The 20,360-nt window shown below is 43.3% G+C and overlaps 1 protein-coding gene and 1 long non-coding RNA gene across 4 annotated transcripts in view; one reads left to right on the top strand and one right to left on the bottom strand.

The window, feature by feature from the left end:
- LOC139268966 (uncharacterized) overlaps positions 1–14,699 on the bottom strand; it is a 120,491-nt gene extending 105,792 nt beyond the window's left edge. The window contains exon 1 of the long non-coding RNA XR_011594138.1: positions 14,664–14,699. This is a non-coding gene — a long non-coding RNA (uncharacterized lncRNA). The remainder of the gene's footprint in view (positions 1–14,663) is intronic.
- sh2b3 (SH2B adaptor protein 3) overlaps positions 1–20,360 on the top strand; it is a 238,434-nt gene that overhangs the window by 146,836 nt on the left and 71,238 nt on the right. The gene's annotated exons all lie outside the window — the stretch shown is intronic.

Raw genomic sequence — 20,360 nt, forward strand, 5'->3', positions numbered from 1 at the left:
GGTGAGACACTCGCTGTAGAATACCCAGCCATGTACTTCTAATAATCACATCATTTATGTAGCTGGTCCAGTTCAGTTTAATGTCAGAGTGGTGAACCCCAGGATATTGATATATATGGATTTTGAACGATACCATGGGCCAATTTTTCTCTAGGCCTCCTATCAAAAGCTTTAATTTTACAGGAGTTTAGTGTTATAATTGATTTGCCCCAGTTTTATTTCTCCTTTATCTCCTTCTCTTCCTCTACATCCACTTTATCCTCATCATTTTATATCGGGAACGGTAGCATAGTGATTATGTTATTGGACTAGTAATCCAGAGACCTGGACTAATCTGGAGATGCGAGTTCAAATCCCACCACGGCAGTTGGGGAATTTAAATTCAGCAATTAAATAAATCTGGAATAAAAAGCTAGTATCAGTAATGGCCACCATGAAATTATCAGAGTGTTGTTAAAAACCCTAATCACCTGGTCTGGTCTATTTAACTCCAGACCCACAGCAATGTGATTGACTCTTAACTGCCTTCTGAATGGCCTAGCAAGCCACTCAGTTGTCCAAGGCCAATTGGGGATGGGCAATAAATGCTGGCCTTGCCACATCCCATGTGTGAATAAGAGAAAATTGGAATTGTGGCACAGGTCAGTCCACATATTACAGTTTTGAGAAGGGTGAAGTGGGTTGTAGAGAAACAGGCTTGCCACTCATTCTTGTGACAAAAATCCAATTACATGCACACCTTCAAGTTTATTATTAGCATTAGATCTCATTTTTACTATAACTGACTTACTCATAAGGAGTTTGATACAAGTTCTGTAGTATGTTTAAATGAGGACTGCCAATGAGATTAAAACATCAGATTGATTTGTGAGTAAACACAACCAGGCACTATGCTTACGTGATTTGTGTGAGATAGACGAGCTCTCCAGTGCATTAACGTATTTACATGTGTTACACACATTGTGATAATGTTTTACTCCACGACAAGTAAGAATGGTTAAATCTGACTGCAAAGAGTCAAAGATATGTAGTGCGGTAACAATGCTTTTACATGCAAAACACACTTGAGATATCCTCAACAATGTAATATATGAGTGCGTCTGAAATGTTGACGTCTTGCCCAATTTTGACTCTTGTGTGTTAATGCCATAATGGACTGGCTCATGATCAAATATGTAGTTAGTCTGTGTTAGAAGTGAGGGAATAACTGTTGAATGAATTCAGATGTCGCATTTATTTTCTTTATTCATTGTATTATTCTGAGGTGAATGGAAGATCAAGGCCTCTGTTATTCCTACCCTGCCAAAACAAAGACAGTGATGCCAATGAACCTACTGCCCTCAGCCCAAGAACTATCTCCATCACGTGTGTCTTTATGGTTGGAAAAATCAACTTGATCCAGATAAAAGGGATAAACATAGAAAGTAGGTGCAGGAGTAGGCCTTTCGAGCCTACACCACCATTCAATATGATCATGGCTGATCATGCAACTTCAGTACCCCATTCCTGCTTTCTCTCCATACCCCTTGATTCCTTTAGCCGTAAGGGCCACATCTAACTCCCTTTTGAATATATCTAACGAACTGGCCTCAACAACTTTCTGTGGTAGAGAATTCCACAGGTTCACCACTCTCTGGGTGAAGAAGTTTCTCCTCATCTCGGTCCTAAAAGGCTTACCCCTTATCCTTCGACTGTGACCCCTGGTTCTGGACTTCCCCAACATTGGGAACATTCTTCCTGCATCTAACCTGTCTAAACCCGTCAGAATTTTTATGTTTCTATGAGATCCCCTCTCATTCTTCTAAATCCCAGTGAATATAAACCTAGTCGATCCAGACTTTCTTCATATGTCAGTCCTGCCATCCCGGGAATCAGTCTGGTGAACCTTCGCTGCACTCCCTCAATAGCAAGAATGTCCTTCCTCAGATTAGGAGACCAAAACTGAACACAATATTCAAGGTGTGGTCTTACCAAGGCCCTGTACAACTGCAGTAAGACCTCCCTGCTCCTATACTCAAATCCCCTCGCTAGTCATGATAAAAATGGCCAGGAAATCAAACTCAGAATCAGTCCATTGATCTGAGGTAAAGTCTGTACTTTGGAGACCGGGTTATAAATTTGTCTTGGGCTGTCGCACTAAATGGGTGCTGGGGAACGGGCAGCCTGTTTTGCAATCCGCCTGATTTTCTTTTCCATTGACCTCAATGGGGAAAATATTTGGGCAGAGTGTGAAACAAGCTGCTGAGTTGCTATTGCCTGTTTTGCATTACCATCCAAGACGGATTTATACCCCGGGGGTTGTGTTTAGTTCTGGTGCTGGTGTTAAAGGCCATGTCGCCTTGAAAATTGCTACAAGTGGAATGACTAGCACTTTTCTCTTACTGCATCTCCAACACAGGCTTTGAGAAACCTGTTGCGCTCCTATTGGTCTAACCAGCTTGCCCTGCATCGATAGCAGGGTTTATGAAAGTACCATTGAGCTCTCTACTAGGTTAACAATGCCAATCCAAGTATCAGAAAAAATGCTGGTGCTAAATTGGTGTGAAAAGATGCTGTATATTTGACTATATCAAAGCAGTTATATCATATATATATATATAGCAATTATGCAGTAGCATTTCAGTTTGGTGGTGGCTCACAGTGCACAATGTGATATGTAAGTTTGTTGACTGCTCTGTGGTGCTAATGAGCAGTTCCCAGTTCAGAGCCTGAGAATACATAGTAATGCAACTGCTGAATTAACAGACACACTGAGACACGCTTGTAGCTATGAACTTGAAAACTGTAAGAAACTTACAATGTAACTTTAGTTGGTAGAATTTGAATTCATGGTGACATGAGATCAGATAGCATTTTACAGGAGTGGAACCTCAATTCAGTCCTGGAAGTGCCAACAAAAATGTAATGGAAAATTGTAATAAGCATTATGCTGTGTATTTCTGTGGTTAGTCTATTTTAGTGTAAAATCCTGGCCAAGACAAAGTTGATTTTAGTCTCTCATTAGGCTACAGTGCTTGAGTCATATTCAGCTCAACCAAGATTCAGAAATTTCAAATGTGACATCTGGGAAATATGTCATTTCCTCTGAAGAACAAGTGAAATTTTCAAACAAATAAACATTGTAATCCAAATGGCTGTTCTCAGTAACTCATTCTATTGTTGATATGCATTGGAAAGATGTAGAATATAGTGGATTTTTTTTCTTGAGTTCCTGGTTATGGAGACTAACTTGTACATCAGTGCAGGGTGGCAGTCTCAACACATGGGCGAAAAGGAAGGAGCATGAACTTGCATTCTGGCTTATCAACATCCAACAGGAATTCTTTTTGACTCTGTTTTCTGTCTACTGCCCCTTGCATTTTTAACCAAAGAGCCAGAAGCCAGTTTAGGAATAGATTGATTCAGACTCAACAGGAAATTAGTGCCTTGAAGAGAATGGGCAAACCTGCAAGTTCCCCTCCAAGTTACACATCATCCTGACTTGGAAATATATCGGCCGTTCCTTCACCGTCGCTGGGTCAAAATCCTGGAACTCCCTCCCTAACAGCACTGTGGGAGTTCCTTCACCACACGGACTACAGCGGTTCAAGAAGGCGGCTCACCAACATCTTCTCTAGGGCAATTAGGGATGGGCAATAAATGCTGGTCTTGCCAGCGACACCCACATCCCGGAACGAATTTTAAAAAAAGAACGAAGATCAAATATGTTGTTAAATTGCATTTTTCTTCTCAGAATCAGTCTGAATTCTACATAATACCAGTAGTCCTGTTATAGGGAAACTTGGCCAGTATTTTACAAGATCAACTATCAAGATCAAAAATCAAGATGGTGAAGTTAAGGGAGGTAGCCCTCTCGTTCTCCTCTAGTAGTGGTGGCCCCTTCATAGGACATTCATTGGTGGTGGCCGCAGAGAGACTGTCTAGCTGGGCCTTCATGACTGAAGGGTCAGATAAGAAAAACTTCTGTTGCAGCCTATGGGACTGGAGTGCACACAGTTATGTGGAATGAATGACATTACAGGAAATGAACATGTATTGAAGAGGACTAATTAGCAGGGTTCTGGGGAAAATGCTGGGGTGTGGGACTAAGTTGGAACAGCTCTTTCAAAGATCGGGCTCAGGCAAGATGAGCTGATGGCCTCCTTCTGTGCTGTAAGATTCTATGAAATAACCATACAAGTTCCAGACATGTTTTTTGGGCCAAATCCTTCTGTGCTATTTATTTAATTCCCCCTATATAATCACCACAGAAACAAAATGGCCAAACATTGACGTCTGTACAAGTTATTGGAAACGTGATTGGAGAGCTAAGAAGGTTTGGGTGAAAAAAAACAGCAGGGGTTAGAAACATAGAAACATAGAAACATAGAAAATAGGTGCAGAAGCAGGCCATTCAGCCCTTCCAGCCTGCACCGCCATTCAACGAGTTCATGGCTGAACATGAAACTTCAGTACCCACTTCCTGCTTTCACGCCATACCCCTTGATCCCCCGAGTAGTAAGGACTTCATCTAACTCCCTTTTGAATATATTTAGTGAATTGGCCTCAACTACTTCCTGTGGTAGAGAATTCCACAGGTTCACCACTCTCTGGGTGAAGAAGTTTCTCCTTATCTCGGTCCTAAATGGCTTACTCCTTATCCTTAGACTGTGACCCCTGGTTCTGGACTTCCCCAACATTGGGAACATTCTTCCTGCATCCAACCTGTCCAAACCCGTCAGAATTTTAAACGTTTCTATGAGGTCCCCTCTCACTCTTCTGAACTCCAGTGAATACAAGCCCAGTTGATTCAGTCTTTCTTGATAGGTCAGTCCCACCATCCCGGGAATCAGTCTGGTGAATCTTCGCTGCACTCCCTCAACAGCAAGTATGTCCTTCCTCAAGTTAGGAGACCAAAACTGTACACAATACTCCAGGTGTGGCCTCACCAAGGCCCTGTACAACTGTAGCAACACCTCCCTGCCCCTGTACTCAAATCCCCTCGCTATGAAGGCCAACATGCCATTTGCTTTCTTAACCGCCTGCTGTACCTGCATGCCAACCTTCAATGACTGATGTACCATGACACCCAGGTCTCGTTGCACCTTCCCTTTTCCTAATCTGTCACCATTCAGATAATAGTCTGTCTCTCTGTTTTTACCACCAAAGTGGATAACCTCACATTTATCCACATTATACTTCATCTGCCACGCATTTGCCCACTCACCTAACCTATCCAAGTCACTCTGTAGCCTCATAGCATCCTCCTCGCAGCTCACACTGTCACCCAACTTAGTGTCATCCGCAAATTTGGAGATACTACATTTAATCCCTTCGTCTAAATCATTAATGTATAATGTAAACAGCTGGGGCCCCAGCACAGAACCCTGCGGTACCCCACTAGTCACTGCCTGCCATTCCGAAAAGTACCCATTTACTCCTACTCTTTGCTTCCTGTCTGACAACCAGTTCTCAATCCACGTCAGCACACTACCCCCAATCCCATGTGCTTTAACTTTGCACATTAATCTCCTGTGTGGGACCTTGTCGAAAGCCTTCTGAAAGTCCAAATATACCACATCAACTGGTACTCCTTTGTCCACTTTATTGGAAACATCCTCAAAAAATTCCAGAAGATTTGTCAAGCATGATCTCCCTTTTACAAATCCATGCTGACTTGGACCTATCATGTCACCATTTTCCAAATGCGCTGCTATGACATCCTTAATAATTGATTCCATTATTTTACCCACTACTGAGGTCAGGCTGACCGGTCTATAATTCCCTGCTTTCTCTCTCCCTCCTTTTTTAAAAAGTGGGGTTACATTGGCTACCCTCCACTCGATAGGAACTGATCCAGAGTCAATGGAATGTTGGAAAATGACTGTCAATGCATCCGCTATTTCCAAGGCCACCTCCTTAAGTACTCTGGGATGCAGTCCATCAGGCCCTGGGGATTTATCGGCCTTCAATCCCATCAATTTCCCCAACACAATTTCCCGACTAATAAAGATTTCCCTCAGTTCCTCCTCCTTAATAGACCACTTTTATATCCGGAAGGTTGTTTGTGTCCTCCTTAGTGAATACTGAACCAAAGTACTTGTTCAATTGGTCTGCCATTTCTTTGTTCCCCGTTATGACTTCCCCTGATTCTGACTGCAGGGGACCTACGTTTGTCTTTACTAACCTCTTTCTCTTTACATACCTATAGAAACTTTTGCAATCCGCCTTAATGTTCCCTGCAAGCTTCTTCTCGTACTCCATTTTCCCTACCCTAATCAAACCCTTTGTCCTCCTCTGCTGAGTTCTAAATTTCTCCCAGTCCCCAGGTTCGCTGCTATTTCTGGCCAATTTGTATGCCACTTCCTTGGCTTTAATACTATCCCTGATTTCCCTAGATAGCCACGGTTGAGCCACCTTCCCTTTTTTATTTTTACGCCAGACAGGAATGTACAATTGTTGTAATTCATCCATGCGTTCTCTAAATGTCTGCCATTGCCCATCCACAGTCAACCCCTTAAGTATCATTAGCCAATCTATCTTAGCCAATTCATGTCTCATACCTTCAAAGTTACCCTTCTTTAAGTTCTGGACCATGGTCTCTGAATTAACTGTTTCATTCTCCATCCTAATGCAGAATTCCACCATATTATGGTCACTCTTCCCCAAGGGGCCTCGCACAATGAGATTGCTAATTAATCCTCTCTCATTACACAACACCCAGTCTAAGATGGCCTCCCCCCTAGTTGGTTCCTCGACATATTGGTCTAGAAAACCATCCCTTATGCATTCCAGGAAATCCTCCTCCACCGTATTGCTTCCAGTTTGGCTAGCCCAATCTATGTGCATATTAAAGTCACCCATTATAACTGCTGCACCTTTATTGCATGCACTCCTAATTTCCTGTTTGATGCCCTCCCCAACATCACTACTACTGTTTGGAGGTCTGTACACAACTCCCACTAACGATTTTTGCCCTTTAGTGTTCTGCAGCTCTACCCATATAGATTCCACATCATCCAAGCTAATGTCTTTCCTAACTATTGCATTAATCTCCTCTTTAACCAGCAATGCTACCCCACCTCCTTTTCCTTTTATTCTATCCTTCCTGAATGTTGAATACCCCTGGATGTTGAGTTCCCAGCCCTGATCATCCTGGAGCCACGTCTCCGTAATCCCAATCACATCATATTTGTTAACATCTATTTGCACAATTAATTCATCCACCTTATTGCGGATACTCCTTGCATTAAGACACAAAGCCTTCAGGCTTGTTTTTTTAACACCCTTTGTCCTTTTAGAATTTTGCTGAACAGTGGCCCTTTTTGTTCTTTGCCTTGGGTTTCTCTGCCCTCCACTTTTCCTCATCTCCTTTCTGTCTTTTGCTTTTGCCTCCTTTTTGTCTCCCTCTGTCTCTTAAACATCTCTCTCTAGAATATATGATTTGATTCACAAAGCACTTTTTCATCATAGTGTTTTGGAAAGTGATATCTAAAATAAATGTGGAACTAATTAGCACTATTTCACATTTTTATTTATTTTAGTAACACTAAAAGCTTTCACTTCTAATCATCTGTGGTACAGTGTTTGTTCAGATCGGATCCTTTTTGTTGAAGTCTATTTCCACCGTTTTGAACTTATTGTTTTTCATTCATTTGTGATTCTTCATGTTTGATTGTGTTTCTTTCCTCGAGGAGAGATGCCTATTGTTTCAATGGCCACCCTGGATGTGCTACTAATTCAATAAGTGGTTACGGCTAAGACAATATTGTCTTTCAGTAGAATGTTCTGCTAGTTAGGTTGAAATTTATTCCTTTCGGTTCCCTGAAGGCTCATTTGGGAAAGCTGGTATATAACTGGACTGTGCAAATCAGGAAGATACAGGTACAACGTCTGAAATCCGGAATCCTCGGGACCGACTCCGTACCGGTTTTTGGGTTTTTCTGGATTTCAGACAAGAAAATCAGTAGTCTGAAATCCTCGGGACCAAATCTGTGCCGGATTTTGGATGTTGCCAGATTTCGCACCTTGCCACGGACCGAATCCGGGCCGGATTTCGGGTTTTGCCGGATTTTGGACTTCGCCGCCCGCCGATCATCTGCTCCTCGCCGCTTGCCGAAATGTCCAGTTTTCGGACAATTATGGTTTTCAGAAGTCCGGATACGGGACATTGCACTTGTACCATGTTTGATTCCTTGTCTGAGTTAGATGACCTCAGCATCCCTAGGCTAAGGATGAAACATTCAACAAGAGCCCCTGCTCGTGATTGCTAACTAATGACCCCCCTACTGTCAGTGTGTGGACATCAGATGAAGATAGGATTGAGCTCAGCTTCAATGCCTCCAATGGTTGAATCGCTGGTCAACATGTATTGTTTTGGCCTGCACATGAAAAATGGACAATGGGCTTGGGACATCCATCTGCAGATTTAAAATGATTAAAAACCAAGAGCCTACAACCAATACTTTCTGAAACATCCGATGGTTAGCACACATATATACAGCCATTTGTTTTCATTAATTGTAGGCGCCAAAGCTTTTGATACCGAGTGTTTGGAGCTTGGATGACTTAAGGCAGCGTATTTATGAAGAACTGTACTTTTGTTTTGGCTGCTAATTATGCAGTTCATGTTAGAGAATGAAGTGAGAGATGAGGGGGGCGGTGGTTGGTTTAGAGTTACTGTACGTTGCGGAGCCGCTTAGTAAAATGGAACAATTCACGCACATATTTTCAATAGTTTTATTTTACTTTTGAGCCATTCAGTACTCTATCATTCCTGTTGAAACTCGCAGATATGCCATGTGTCTGGAAAAAGTATAAAAGTGGCGATGCATCCACAGAAAGAGATGTACATTAATGTTTGCAATGTTTAGAATATAATCATTTTCTGCAACATGTACTATTTGCACAAAACTTATTGGCAAGGCCACTGTTTTGTGGTATTTTTATGTTGAGCAATCTGAATGGATGTTATCTTGGTGAATCATTAGCACCTTGAACCCTGTTTTTGTAGCGATTGGAGTTTAAATTCCTGCTGTTGTAGCAAGGTCACTTATGATTGGCTATTGCCACAACTACTAATACCACACTCCTTTAATTCGTCATCTCAATCATTGTTACGTTAAGCTGTGTTTTTTTTTTAAATTGCATCCTCTCAAAATAAACTTGATTCTGCATGAATTAACTAATAATTAAGCTCCAAGCATATTGCTAACAGAATTAACAATGAATGGAAATGCCAACCTTGGAAAGAAGCAAAAGTTGGCCAGCAGTTTCAAAGGACCTAAGCCCCAAAAATGCTGAACAAAAGCCTGCTGATGGTGCAAAGATAGGTGGGAAAGCAAGTTGTGAGGAGGACATAAAGAATCTGTAAAGGGATATAGGGCCCAATTTTGGCCATGACATGCATCAGTGTTTTTGGAGTAAGTAGTTTTTTCTGGTGTAAGTTTAAAAAAATGCTACTTTCCCCCCCAAAATTTGCTCCAGAGTAAGTCAGTTAGGAACAATTTTTTTTTAGTTTAGTTTTTTTCAAAAGGGGGCGTTCCCAGACACTTACGCCAGTTTTGGCCATTTATGCCATTTTGGCCAGCAAAAACTTACTCCAAATTGACTTAGGTCAGCGTATGTGGTCAGCTCTGAAAAACCTTGCGGGCAGTTAACAAATCGGCCTAGGTAGGATCTGCACCGAGCAGCAAACATTCAATATAAAAGTTCAAATAACTACATAAAAATAGGGTAAACAATTGAACAACAATTGGGGAAGCAGTGGGCCGGGTCGGAAGGGAGTGGAGGGAGAGGAAAGGCTGGGCTCGGCAGCATCTTTATAACGTAGAAGTTAAACTGGTTTGTTGTTTGCCTCTTAGTTGGCCTCCATAAAATGGGACTGCACATGGTCTTCATAGGCAGCTTGTCTGTTCTCTGGAAAGGTCCTTTGACACACTGGACACTCGTGAACAAAGTGCTTCACAATGTGCTGCTCGAAATCAAAGTCTAGCGCGCATGTGCAGAGGGCCCGGCACTGTTTTCAGCACCGGGACCTGGCTCCACCCCCGAATAGAGTTGCCACGCTGCGCCACCATCGAGGAGAGGCTGGGGAGCGGCCAAACTCGGCCTGAAGATGTATGGCGCCCTAATCGCTCCACAAAAGCGGCGGAGCTTTGGTGAGTGTGCCAGAAATTTGTACTGGCCAAAATTGGGCCCATAGATAGGTTAAGTGAGTGGGCAAAGATTTGGCAGATGGAATATAATGTGGGAAACTGAGGTGATCCACTTTGGTAGGAAGAATAAAAAAGCAAATTATTATTTAACTGGAGAGAGATTACAAAGTGCTGCGGTACAGAGGGATCTGGCTGTCCTTGTACATGAAACACAAAACGTTAGCATACAGGTACAGCAAGTAATTAGGAAGACAAATGGAATGTTGGCCTTTATTGGGATGGGAAATGGAGTACAAAAGTAGGGAAGTCTTGCTACAACTGTACAGGGCATTGGTGAGACCACACCTGGAGTACTGCGTGCAGTTTTGGTCTCCTTATTTAAGGAGAGATATACTTGCACTGGAGGCAGTTCAGAGAAGGTTCACGAGGTTGATTCCTGAGATGAAGGGGTTAGAAAATAGAAACTTATTCAGCCCTTCTAGCCTGCACCGCCATTCAATGAGTTCATGGCTGAACATGAAACTTCAGTACCCACTTCCTGCTTTCACGCCATACCCCTTGATCCCCCGAGTAGTAAGGACTTCATCTAACTCCCTTTTGAATATATTTAGTGAATTGGCCTCAACTACTTTCTGTGGTAGAGAATTCCACAGGTTCACCACTCTCTGGGTGAAGAAGTTTCTCCTCATCTCGGTCCTAAATGGCTTACCCCTTATCCTTAGACTGTGACCCCTGGTTCTGGACTTCCCCAACATTGGTAACATTCTTCCTGCATCTAACCTGTCCAAACCCGTCAGAATTTTAAAATTTTCTATGAGGTCCCCTCTCACTCTTCTGAACTCCAGTGAATACAAGCCCAGTTGATCCAATCTTTCTTGATAAGTCAGTCCCACCATCCCGGGAATCAGTCTGGTGAATCTTCGCTGCACTCCCTCAATAGCAAGAATGTCCTTCCTCAAGTTAGGAGACCAAAACTGTACACAATACTTCAGGTGTGGCCTCACCAAGGCCCTGTACAACTGTAGCAACACCTCCCTGCCCCTGTACTCAAATCCCCTCGCTATGAAGGCCAACATGCCATTTGCTTTCTTAACCGCCTGCTGTACCTGCATGCCAACCTTCAATGACTGATGTACCATGACACCCAGGTCTCGTTGCACCACCCCTTTTCCTAATCTGTCACCATTCAGATAATAGTCTGTCTCTCTGTTTTTACCACCAAAGTGGATAACCTCACATTTATCCACATTATACTTCATCTGCCATGCATTTGCCCACTCACCTAACCTATCCAAATCACTCTGCAGCCTCATAGCATCCTCCTCGCAGCTCACACTGCCACCCAACTTAGTGTCATCCGCAAATTTGGAGATACTACATTTAATCCCCTTGTCTAAATCATTAATGTACAATGTGAACAGCTGGGGCCCCAGCACAGAACCCTGCGGTACCCCACTAGTCACTGCCTGCCATTCCGAAAAGTACCCATTTACTCCTACTCTTTGCTTCCTGTCTGACAACCAGTTCTCAATCCACGTCAGCACACTACCCCCAATCCAATGTGCTTTAACTTTGCACATTAATCTCCTGTGTGGGACCTTGTCGAAAGCCTTCTGAAAGTCCAAATATACCACATCAACTGGTACTCCTTTGTCCACTTTATTGGAAACATCCTCAAAAAATTCCAGAAGATTTGTCAAGCATGATCTCCCTTTCACAAATCCATGCTGACTTAGACCTATCATGTCACCATTTTCCAAATGCGCTGCTATGACATCCTTAATAATTGATTCCATCATTTTACCCACTACTGAGGTCAGGCTGACCGGTCTATAATTCCCTGCTTTCTCTCTCCCTCCTTTTTTAAAAAGTGGGGTTACATTGGCTACCCTCCATTCGATAGGAACTGATCCAGAGTCAATGGAATGTTGGAAAATGACTGTCAATGCATCCGCTATTTCCAAGGCCACCTCCTTAAGTACTCTGGGATGCAGTCCATCAGGCCCTGGGGATTTATCGGCCTTCAATCCCATCAATTTCCCCAACACAATTTCCCGACTAATAAAGATTTCCCTCAGTTCCTCCTCCTTACTAGACCCTCTGACTACTTTTATATCCGGAAGGTTGTTTGTATCCTCCTTAGTGAATACTGAACCAAAGTACTTGTTCAATTGGTCTGCCATTTCTTTGTTCCCCGTTATGACTTCCCCTGATTCTGACTGCAGGGGACCTACGTTTGTCTTTACTAACCTTTTTCTCTTTACATACCTATAGAAACTTTTGCAATCCGCCTTAATGTTCCCTGCAAGCTTCTTCTCGTACTCCATTTTCCCTGCCCTAATCAAACCCTTTGTCCTCCTCTGCTGAGTTCTAAATTTCTCCCAGTCCCCAGGTTCGCTGCTATTTCTGGCCAATTTGTATGCCATTTCCTTGGCTTTAATACAATCCCTGGTTTCCCTAGATAGCCACGATTGAGCCACCTTCCCTTTTTTATTTTTACGCCAGACAGGAATGTACAATTGTTGTAATTCATCCATGAGGTCTCTAAATGTCTGCCATTACCCATCCACAGTCAACCCCTTAAGTATCATTAGCCAATCTATCTTAGCCAATTCATGCCTCATACCTTCAAAGTTACCCTTCTTTAAGTTCTGGACCATGGTCTCTGAATTAACTGTTTCATTCTCCATCCTAATGCAGAATTCCACCATATTATGGTCACTCTTCCCCAAGGGGCCTCGCACAATGAGATTGCTAATTAATCCTCTCTCATTACACAACACCCAGTCTAAGATGGCCTCCCCCCTAGTTGGTTCCTCGACATATTGGTCTAGAAAACCATCCCTTATGCACTCCAGGAAATTCTCCTCCACCGTATTGCTTCCAGTTTGGCTAGCCCAATCTATGTGCATATTAAAGTCACCCATTATAACTGTTGCACCTTTATTGCATGCACTCCTAATTTCCTGCTTGATGCCCTCCCCAACATCACTACTACTGTTTGGAGGTCTGTACACAACTCCCACTAACGTTTTTTGCCCTTTGGTGTTCTGCAGCTCTACCCATATAGATTCCACATCATCCAAGCTAATGTCTTTCCTAACTATTGCATTAATCTCCTCTTTAACCAGCAATGCTACCCCACCTCTTTTTCCTTTTATTCTATCCTTCCTGAATGTTGAATACCCCTGGATGTTGAGTTCCCAGCCCTGATCATCCTGGAGCCACGTCTCCGTAATCCCAATCACATCATATTTGTTAACATCTATTTGCACAGTTAATTCATCCACTTTATTGCGGATACTCCTTGCATTAAGACACAAAGCCTTCAGGCTTGCTTTTTTAACACCCTTTGTCCTTCTAGAATTTTGCTGTACAGTGGCCCTTTTTGTTCTTTGCCTTGGGTTTCTCTGCCCTCCACTTTTCCTCATCTCCTTTCTGTCTTTTGCTTTTGCCTCATTTTTGTCTCCCTCTGTCTCCCTGCATAGGTTCCCATCCCCCTGCAATATTAGTTTAACTCCTCCCCAACAGCACTAGCAAACACTCCCCCTAGGACATTGGTTCCGGTCCTGCCCAGGTTTGTACTGGTCCCACCTCCCCCAGAACCGGTTCCAATGCCCCAAGAATTTGAATCCCTCCCTGCTGCACCACTGCTCAAGCCATGTATTCATCTGCGCTATCCTGCGATTCCTACTCTGACTAGCACGTGGCACTGGTAGCAATCCCGAGATTACTACTTTTGAGGTCCTACTTTTTAATTTAGCTCCTAGCTCCTTAAATTCTTTTCGTAGGACCTCATCCCTTTTTTTACCTATGCCGTTGGTACCAATGTGCACCACGACAACTGGCTGTTCTCCCTCCCATTTCAGAATGTCCTGCACCCGCTCCGAGACATCCTTGACCCTTGCACCAGGGAGGCAACATACCATCCTGGAGTCTCGGTTGCGTCCGCAGAAACGCCTATCTATTCCCCTCACCATCGAATCCCCTATCACTATCGCGCTCCCAATCTTTTTCCTGCCCTCCTTTGCAGCAGAGCCACCTACGGTGCCATGAACTTGGCTGCTGCTGCCCTCCCCTGATGAGTCATCCTCCCCAACAGTACTCAAAGCAGTGTATCTGTTTTGCAGGGGGATGACCACAGGGGACCCCTGCACTACCTTCCTTGCACTGCTCTTCCTGCTGGTCTTCCATTCCCTATCTGGCTGTGGACCCTTCTTCTGCGGTAAGACCAACTCACTACACGTGATACTCACGTCATTCTCAGCATCGTGGATGCTCCAGAGTGAATCCACCCTCAGCTCCAATTCCGCAACGCGGATCGTCAAGGGCTCGAGGCGGATACACTTCCCACACACGTAGCGCCCAGGGACACCGGAAGTGTCCCCGAGTTCCCACATGGTACAGGAGGAGCATATCACGTGACCGAGCTCTCCTGCCATGTCTTAACCTTAGATACCCTTAAATTGGTAATAACAATGTTACAGTTCACTTACTGATATAAAAAATAAAAGAAAAGCTACTCACCAATCACCAGCCAATCACTTACGCCATTGGCTGTGACGTCACTTTTTGATTACTTTCTACTTCTATTTTGCTTTCTCTCCCGCTGTAGCTACACCGGTACACTGGCTCTCGATCTCCCGCTGGGCTTTTTATAGGTCGCTCCCCTCTCACCAACTGCCGCTGGCTCTCGATCTCCCGCTGGGCTTTTGATAGGTCGCTCCCCTCTCACCAACTGCCGCTGGCTCTCGATCTCCCGCTGGGCTTTTGATAGGTCGCTCCCCTCTCACCAACTGCCGCTGGCTCTCGATCTCCCGCTGGGCTTTTTATAGGTCGCTCCCCTCTCACCAACTGCCGCTGGCTCTCGATCTCCCGCTGGGCCTTTTATAGGTCGCTCCCCTCTCACCAACTGCCGCTGGCTCTCGATCTCCCGCTGGGCCTTTTATAGGTCGCTTCCCTCTCACCAACTGCCGCTGGCTCTCGATCTCCCGCTGGGCTTTTGATAGGTCGCTCCCCTCTCACCAACTGCCGCTGGCTCTCGATCTCCCGCTGGGCTTTTGATAGGCCGCTCCCCTCTCACCAACTGCCGCTGGCTCTCGATCTCCCGCTGAGCTTTTGATAGGTCGCTCCCCTCTCACCAACTGCCGCTGGCTCTCGATCTCCCGTTGGGCTTTTGATAGGTCGCTCCCCTCTCACCAACTGCCGCTGGCTCTCGATCTCCCGCTGGGCCTTTTATAGGTCGCTCCCCTCTCACCAACTGCCGCTGGCTCTTGATCTCCCGCTGGGCCTTTTATAGGTCGCTCCCCTCTCACCAACTGCCGCTGGTTCTTGATCTCCCGCTGGGCTTTTAGGGGAATTTTAGGGTTGTCTTATGAAGAAAGGTTGAGCCTATACTCAATGGAGTTTAGAAGAATGAGAGGTGATCTTATTGAAGCATACAAGATTCTGAGGGGGCTTGACAGGGTAGATGCAGAGAGGATGTTTCCCCTCGTGGGGGGATCTGGAACTAGGGGGCATAGTTTCAGAATAAGGTGTTGCACATTTAAAATGGAGATGAAGAGGAATTTCTTCTCTGAGGGGCATGAATCTTTGGAATTCTCTACCCCAGAAAGCTGTGGAGGCTGGATCATTGATTATATTTAAAGTGGAGATAGACACCTTGAATGATAAGGGAATCAAGGGTTATGGGGAGCGGGCAGGGAAGTGGAGCTGAGTCCATGATCAGATCAGTGATGATCTTATTGAATGGTGAAGCAGGCTCGAGGGGCCAAATGGCCGACTCCTGCTCCTATTTCTTATGTTCTTTTTTGTTTAAAAAAAAATACACTTAAATTGCAGTGGGAGCTGAGATTGCAACCTAGGTACACCCAACATTACTTTTAATATAAACGGAAAATGCTGGAAATACTCAGCAGGTCAGGCAGCATCTATGGAGAGAGAAACGCTAACTCTGTGTTTCTCTCTCCACAGATGCTGCCTGACCACCTGAGTATTTCCAGCATTTTCCGTTTATATTTCAGATTTCCAGCATCCGCAGTATTTTGTGTTTTCCTTTACTTTTATTGGAGAAAATAAACCATCATATGCAGTCCTTCAGAGTCGAGGAGTTCTTAGGTGGCTGAAAATAAACCATACATACGTACGTGAAAATCACAAGAGGCAGTTACAAATATTGAAGGCAGAAGATTTATTTTCCAGAGGTGTCTGGGTACACGCCCTTGCTTGGAACATTTAGACACTTTTCACACTTTCATTTTATGCACTTTTCAGTATTTCAGAATCTGCAACGAACATGTGCGTTGGATTTTTGTGCAATTGCATTGCAAATCCTACTGTATTTGTCATTTGGGAATTAATTATTTGTGTTTACATTTTAAAACTTCTTTCTCCCAGTAGCAGCAGATAATCTATTCATGACCGATTTAATTAAAACAATTAAAAAAAATGCCCACCAGCAAATTTGATCTAATTGGCTAGGTTTATTCACTAGGACTTCAGGCAGCAAGTTTGGAACTGTATGCATGCCTTCGAATTCCTGTTTTTCCCCCCCCCGAACCTCTCCTCTGGCTGGGGCCAAATGCTGGTACATTTCTGGGGAGGCCCTTAGAGCATGCTCTCCTGGTAACTTTTGAAACTTTAATTGTAATGTACGATTATTAACAATGTTATATTTCACTATTGGTAGAATTTTAATCTTTTTGAAATAAGAAGGAAAATGTCTGCTATTTGGGTTTCAACAGACCAACCGGACTCTGATTCTGTCAGTGTTCAGAAAAAAACTGCTTAGTTTTCAACTCCTGCGCTATTGTCAAAATTTCATTCTGCTCATGCCAAAATCTGTACTCTAAATGAATCTTAATAGCTGTTCCTGACGAGGAACCTAAATGAGCTTCAAGCAGCCCAAGCACATTGATGAGCTAGAAATTCGGTTCTCAGCGATAACTATTGTTTCGCCAAAATTACCGCTATTACTTCGCTATCGCTATGAGGCCGTAAATTCAAGATTTAATTTGCGCAGTGGTTAAAAATCGGCTTTGCACAAGGGTGCAAACCGTGAATTTCAGCAACTTTAGTCTGAGGCCGATACCACTGCGAGTTGGGCCTTGGGAGGGGGAAAAACACCTAAAAAATAAATTGAGAAAAAAAAATTCATCAAACATTTATAAGCACTTATCTAGCGAATTGCTGCAAAAGAATAAAAAAATAAAATCTTTAACATACCTTTTTTGCAGATCTTCATATTTACCGCAGCTTTTTCCCTGGTGGTCTTTTTCGTGCGAAATACGGACGCGCTGTGAGCCAAATTTTTGGCGCAAATGCTATTTCGGGTCTTGCACAGTGGCGCTCCTCTCTCCAGCGGTATTTGAAAACTGCTGTCGCAAAACGTCACTGAAATTTCCGCCGACCGGGTTTTCGCCAAAAAAGATGAAATAGCACCAAAAACTCGGTCGCATAATGACCGAATTTCCAGCCCATTCTCTCTTGCTGCAGACATGGCTACAACCATGAACATGGAGTCAGATGTGGCTTGTGCTAAGTCATAAGTAGGGGTCTGTTCACACACAAATAAATATGTAAATATATAAATGTGAAAATGTATGCAATGTATTTTATTATTATACATTACGCGACAAAATTATTACATGGTGTGACATATTGTGACTGAATCCATATCGTTTACCCCCAATCCCCTGCCAGTTCCATGTGCAACGGCCAACCCACGTTAAAAGAATCCACGCACAGGCATCTTCCACCCTTCAATATGTAGTTCAGGACCTAGAATGTCAGGTCCCTCATTGAAACACCTGTGAACTCGTCCCTTTTTGGTGTGGAAGCAAGTCATCCTCGATACGAGGGACTGCCTAATACTATACTAATCTGCTATATGTTGGTGTTAAATGAACACTATGGATGGATCTGTACCACCATTTTATAGGAAACTTGGAATTCAAATACCAAATGGTATTTCTGTTTCTGTGTGGAGTATTTTCCTGCATTAATGTTTATTGGAAAATATTGAGAAAGACGAATGATATTCGGGAATATTCTTGCTTTGAATTATTGGAGGTAATTTATAGCCATTCTTAATTTAGGAACTAGGCTGGGTTTCATTAAAGTCACTGATTTTTGATTTTCACGAAAAAAAAGGTACTTACATTTATATCACGCTTCTCAGATGCATCACACTGTTGTTACGTAAGTGAATCGACCATTTTGCACACTGCAAGGTTCTACAAACAGCAATGAGATGAATGACCAGCAATTTATCTTTAGCAGTGTTGATTGAAGAAAGAATGCAGGCTAGGAAGCTAAGAGAACAACTTCCTTTAATAGAGCCATGACATCCACCTGAATCACTGGAATAGACAGACAGAATCTTGGACAGTGTCCTCGGCAGTGCAGCACCACTGGCGATCAGCACTCTCTCTCAATACTGCATTGACGTGAGGATTACATTCTCAATTTCTGGACTGCTGCTTCAACCCATAACTTTGTGGCTCAGACAGAGTGCTACCAACTGACTCAAGTTGACATATGTGGACAGAATAATTGAACGTGAACTCCAAAACGCTCGTGAAAATCCTATAATCTTGTAATAATTACAGAAGCTGTCACCATCTACCAGTGAGCATAGTTGGAAACAGAAGGATTTGTAGAATGCCGTTGCCAAAACAGATATAAATCCTGAAAGCTTGTCATAAGAATGGAATTTGACTTATTCAATCACCATAGTGCAATCGGTTCTAGCCCTTGAGTATTTTTTAACAAGTGTACAACAATACCTCACAATGAAATTGGCTGCCAGAAAATATATCAAAATTATATTTTGGTAAACACATCATTAGTTTTCTGGACATTGTTCATTTCAAAGTTGGAATTTGGTCAGAAAAATTCCAATTATCCAATATGTTTGAATTGAGCAATTTAAATAAATCAGCACAGTGGAGTTTTAGCTCAAAATATTCAAACTCCAAGAGGAGTAGTAGTATAATGAATATATTCTATTAATGATACCAGGACACTGAATGCCAGTGTGTTAGTACACTCTTTTACTTTGGTTCACATTCTCAATCCAGATCCCCATGGTAAAAGATCCATCGCACACTTAAAATCATGGAGTAATCAGCGATGATTTGGGGAATGACAATGTTGCACTGATACAAGGGGCAAAGGTGAGTCTTTCTAAGTTCAATGTTGAGGCACAGTATAGAGACAGTATAGATACATAACCTTTGCCAAACGTGCCCTGGGAATTCTCTGTGGAGTCACTGAGCTAAAGAGAAAAAACATTTAAATTTTACAGCACAGTCACCACCACATTTCATATTGAAAGAATTAGCCTAATCTTTTTTTCAGCAGGAAACTTAGCAATGATTAATTCTATTAGCGGTTTGTTATTGGCGGCCGTGCCTTCAGCTGCCTAGGCCCTAAGCTCTGGAATTACCTCCCTAAACCTCTCCGATTTCCAACTTCGGAGATTTCCAAGATTAAATTTGCAGCATGGTTTTACATAGTGATAATTCACTGTCAGCCTTGGCTCAGTGGTAACATTGTCGCCTCTCTCAGAAGATCATGGGCTCTTGTCCTATTCCAGGCCTTTAGCACATAATCCAGACTGATATTTCTGTACAGTACTGAGGGAGCGCTACATTGTTGGGATGTGCCGAATTTTGGATGGACTTTAAACCATGGCCCAGTTGGCCCTCCCAGATGGACGCAAAAGATCTCATGGCATTATTCAAAGAGCAGGGGAGTTCTCTTGATGTCCTGGCCAACATTTATCCCTCAACCAATGCTACCAAAGACAATTTAAATGGTCACTTATCTCATTGTAGGACCTTGCTCTGTGTGAACTGGCAGCTGCGTTTGCCTACAAAACAGTAGTGACTACATTTGCAGTAATTCTTTTTAAAATTATTAATTCATGGGATATGGGTGTCGCTGACGACGCCAGAATTTATATGGCCATTCCTAATTGCCTTTGCAAAGGTGATGGTGAGCCACCTTCTTGAACTGCTGCAGTCCGTGTGGTGAAAGTACTCCACAATACTGTTATAGAGGGAGTTCCAGGAATTTGGCCTAGCAGCTAGGAAGGAACAGCGATATATTTCAAAGTCAGGATAGTGTGTGACTTGGAGGTGAACATATTGGTGATGGCACCTGCTGCCCTTTTTCTAGGTGGTAGAGGTTGTGGGTTTGGGAGGTGCTGCCAAAGATTCC

Source organism: Pristiophorus japonicus, chromosome 8, assembly GCF_044704955.1.
Source record: "Pristiophorus japonicus isolate sPriJap1 chromosome 8, sPriJap1.hap1, whole genome shotgun sequence".
Lineage (NCBI taxonomy): Eukaryota > Metazoa > Chordata > Chondrichthyes > Pristiophoridae > Pristiophorus > Pristiophorus japonicus.